This window comes from Gavialis gangeticus, unplaced genomic scaffold (assembly GCF_001723915.1).
Source record: "Gavialis gangeticus isolate Ggan-Ray unplaced genomic scaffold, GavGan_comp1, whole genome shotgun sequence".
In the NCBI taxonomy this organism is placed as follows: domain Eukaryota; kingdom Metazoa; phylum Chordata; order Crocodylia; family Gavialidae; genus Gavialis; species Gavialis gangeticus.
In genome coordinates, this window is record NW_017729027.1 from 38,774,340 (window position 1) to 38,778,953 (window position 4,614).

The window sequence follows — 4,614 nt, forward strand, 5'->3', positions numbered from 1 at the left end:
CCCTGCCCCCTCCCCTCCTGGTCAGCTGACCCAATCAGTTGCCTTAGCAATGCCCCCACCTGTGCTGCCTTGGTGAGTGGCAGCTGAGCCCATTCACTATTATCCAGTAGCAGGCACCCTAGTGCCCTGCTACAGTAATCTATGGACTTATTTCTGCTCTCAGTTTATTCAGTTTGGGGAGATGCAAGCCCCAAGTTAACCATCAAATTGTGAGCCATGACAAAGTTATTTAAATATAATGCTATTTAAAGAAGAAGTGTTGTTCTTATTGGCATGATTGTGCCTATGACTTTTTTGTAAGGAAAATAATTTAAATCACAGTCAGACCAAAATTTCAAACATAGATGCTTATTGAGGCTGCTATATCCACATCAGTCATCTGAATAAAAGTTACCTATCTGTTGATACTGACCACCAACTACTTCCAGAGAAACTGCAGATTCCCAACTGTTGTAGAAATCAGACAAATATTTGTTTAGATGCATAGCTAAGAACCAAATCTGAGGCACCCAAGTTTCAAAAATCTGGCCTCTGTTTTCAGTCAAATTGGTTCTTGCTTGTATGGCTCCATATAAATATGTGATAAAATAGCTTTGAACTCCTTTTGACTCTAATCTTGTCATAAAACATTTCATTTTACAATATTTATACTAATCCTTTTTGTCTGTTAATCCATGTTAAATATACCCCAGATTAGTTTCAGAAGAGTTGGTAAATAATGCAAGTGTCTCTGCTACTAGAAGCAGCCTTATTGACTTTCTGTCTAAGTGCTTCTTGGCATAAGCTTCAATACAGCCTGTAGAGGACAACCACAGAGACATTCACCATAGGCAACATTAACATATCTCTGAGCTACAGTATCATTATTTTTGCAGTTTTGATAATACACTTAATGTACAGTCATCTATATAGAAACATGCTAGGATTTTGATGTTCAACCAGAACCAGAAAGTTCTGACTTCTGTGTTTGAGTCCTGTCTTTTGATATTTGAATTAAGAAGCTCATAGGCAGTAGTGGATTTATGGATAATATTTTTGATAAACACCTTCCAGAAGCTGTAATTGGAATAAGAGCAAGTTGGATTATTAGTTATGAACATTTTTTGGCTTTGGCTCAGTTTGTAAACTCTGTGAAAAGCAATCACAGATCCTATTAACAGTCTACAATAATTTTGTAATAGGAGGACTTTGGTCTGCTCTTTTTGGCCAAAGTTTGTCCCTTTGCTGCTGGAGGTGCATCGATGAGCATGCATGTGTAGTTTGAGATGCCTCAAATCCATTTGAGGCATCACAGACTGCACCTGGCACACATGCACCCATTCACCATGCTGCTAATTTTCAGTGCAGTGATTTTTTTGACACTGGAGATCCGCAGCTAAAAAAAAAAAAAGAGCACAACACATGCAGCAACAGTGCATGCTACCCGAAACACAGCCTGGCTGGCCAGACCCACACTCTTGCTGCCGTCCAGGTTCTGAGTGGCCGGCTTGGCATTGCTGCTGCTCTGGAAAGCCCTCAGGGCCCCAGGTAATGCTGCTGGGGCTACTCAGGGCAATTTGCCATGCACCAGAGCGCGCACGCAGGGGCATGCTCAAACATATTTGTGCCGCTGCTATTTGTCCCACAGGAAACGCGAGCTCATGCATGTGAGGAACAAAAAATGTTCCCTACACTGTATATTTGCAACGTGGGAGTCAAAATTTGGTACCTGGATCTCCAGGTACCAAAAAATCCCCATTTCTGTACTATTCCTAGTAGCAAAAACATTTCTTACCTTTCCTTTCTCACTCCCTGTTACTAATGAGGGTGCCCACACTCACACTCTCAACAGTCCTTCTTTACCTTGCAATGCACACAAAACAAACACATCACACTGTTCACACCCTCTGTTTTGCACCAACACCTTAACAATCTTTGTAAAGACACTCACTGCTTAGGCTCTACTTCTGTACATTTGCACAGTTTTTAGCACAGGGGTTAATTGTCTCTGCTACTGACTTCTTATTGGACCAGGAATAAGAGTTATTGTACTTAACCTAAACAAAACACAGCATGACCTCAGGCACTCTGAGATCAGGTAACAACTTTTTCTTAAAACAGGTTTTCCTTACGTTCTAGTCTTGCTCTTTCCTCCTGCCCTTCTTGCATGCAATCTGTTAATCCCTTCACTGCCTCTCTTTCTAAACACTTTCCACATTTCCTTCTGTATAACAAATGCCTTATAGCTTTCACTTTCCTTGGTCTTTTATGAAACAGCACTTCTTTTCCACAGCCTGCCATAAAAGCCACACTGCAGCCCTGTGCTGAAGATGAGGATTTTTCAACTGCTGAATCAGTTTCTTAATTACTTTTGGTTTGGTGGCAGTAACCAAAACATTGACTGCCTTACAATCCTGCTTTAAGCCATCATGTCTCTGAAAGGCACTCAGACTCCAGGGACAGGTACCTTTTTTAAAATTTATAATTCCTCCCTAGCAGTCCACTTGGACAGGTCCTTTGCTTCTTGGTTAGACCCAGACTTTTCCTTAAATATTTTCAAAACAAGGGGGAGGCTTCTTCCTCCAAACAGTGGTCTTCCCCCATAAGGGTGACTCTTTAAACAATGGTCTCCTCTAAAAGGGTAACTCATGAACTTTGTTGCAGGGACACCTTCCCCTACACTCAACAGCTGTCCTCTCTAGGACAGCTTAAATGCCTGACCTTCCCATCAAAAGGTATGCCTCCCTCACAAATGAAGGGAGGGCCTCCTAGTTGGTCTAGTGTCACCCCAAAAGATTAAATGGTCCACCCACATTCTCCACCAAATAATGTTGGATGAAAGACCAACGCATGAGTTCAGCAACCAAGATCTTTATTGAGTGACACACATAAATCAAGTGGGAAAAAGCAATGCTTTATCTAAAACCATTCATACTCTCACACACATACACACAGGGCAATCCACTGGTGCTCAGGTTCAGTCACAATGGTCAGTCATAGTGCCTCTGGACATGATGATCTTATGGGAGGGACACCGGTAGTTTTAGTTGATGCTGATGGCATATGATATAATCAGGGCCGGTCTTCACTGCTGTGGTGCCTCTGACAACCCATTCAGCCAATTACTATGTTGACTTCACCAAAACTCACGGTCTTTTGGCTACATACATCATGGCTTAGGTATGCAGATGGATGGATGGTGAGGAATTGCTTGTTTTACAACCTCCTGAGACAGGAAGTTTGCTTTGCTCCTTTTCTTGTAGATGGTTTGTTAGTTCTCAAGGCTGCTTTCTAAGCAGACAGGGTATACTTGAAAAACATATTAACTCATGAATTCATCCAAAATTAATTCTCAACACCCCCAAATCCCCCCATATCCTCCTACACCCCTTGCCATCCCCCTCCTGCAAACCCCACATCCCCCATCACACACCTACCATGTGATAAGAAAACATCAAAACGTATAGATATTTAGGTTTTATTTTATTGTGATGAGAGAGACACTTGTAGGCTTCCAAATTGCTTTAACATTGTAAGTATAGCAATGAAACATTGCCCATCTGTTCATTCTCTCTCTCATGTACATGTGCATAGTGGTCTTTTGTTCTAATGGTGGAAGAACATGGGTTTTGGGGTATTTTAAAAAGTGACTTTGGGATGCTGTTTCAGCAGTCCATCTGGCACAAGGGGTAGTGTCCCAATACCAATTGGCCAGGCCCTAGAAGCTCCTGTCTATTTGTATCCTTCAAATACCATGGGCTCTAAGGCCCGCTGGCTAACTAACAGCCCCTACAGTGTGGGGCCAATGGGTGAAAGAGAACAGAATTCTTGGGACAAAGGCAAAAACAAGACAGGAGTGACATGTTGGGCCACGTCCCCTGGTCCTGCTGGCTCCCATGAGAGTCCCGTTTGCCCCCACAGTGGGGGTTACAGGCTTGCCTATAGGGGTGGTACTCAAGTGGACAAGCTCCAGTAGGAGAGGTTGGGGATGGGGGGGGGCAATTGCAGCAGAGGCATGGCTGGGGCAGGGGGGCCCTACTCCCCCTCTCACCTCAGCTGCTGCTTCCCTCCCCGGGACTCCACCAAACTTGGTTGGGGGCGGGGTCCCCTGAGTTCCTGGTGGGGGGGTTAGGGCTGGGTGTTGTGGCTGTGGTACCAGGAGGACCCAAGGGAGGAGGGGTGCAAGTGGCAGGGGTACCCCTCTTGCTAGTGAAACCCACAGATGCCTTCCCCACCCTGGGACACTCATGACACATGTGCCCCAGGGAGTGGCACCAGAAGCATTGTAGGTCCCTCTGTGTATAAAACATCCTCACCAGGGCCCCCTTAAAAGGAATCACAAGGCATCTCTTGGCCTCCACCAGCTGCACTCCTGTCACCAGTTGGATCATGACCTGGCAACAAAAAGAGAACACATGATGGAGGCTGGGGTCTTGGCACCCCAGTGAGAGGGCCACCACTGGGGAGATAACCCTTCCCAGGGTTTGGAGCTGGGGGAGCAGGTCTCAGTTGAGAATATAGGGTGGGACAGAGCTGAGGACCACCTGGGTCTCCAGCTCTTCTAGGGGTTCAAGAGAGATCTATTTTCCCTTCACTATGAGTCCCCTCTCCACTGCCTTTTGTGCAGCGGCTTCT

At 45.0% G+C, this 4,614-nt stretch overlaps 1 long non-coding RNA gene across 1 annotated transcript in view; it reads right to left on the reverse strand.

Moving 5' to 3' along the window:
• Positions 1-3,072: 3,072 nt before the first annotated feature.
• The window catches only part of LOC109299860, an 11,163-nt gene continuing 9,621 nt past the window's right edge, over positions 3,073-4,614 (reverse strand). Inside the window, exons 2-3 of the long non-coding RNA XR_002098034.1 lie at positions 4,296-4,373; positions 3,073-3,288 (exon numbers count right to left, since the gene is read on the reverse strand). This is a non-coding gene — a long non-coding RNA (uncharacterized LOC109299860). The remainder of the gene's footprint in view (positions 3,289-4,295; positions 4,374-4,614) is intronic.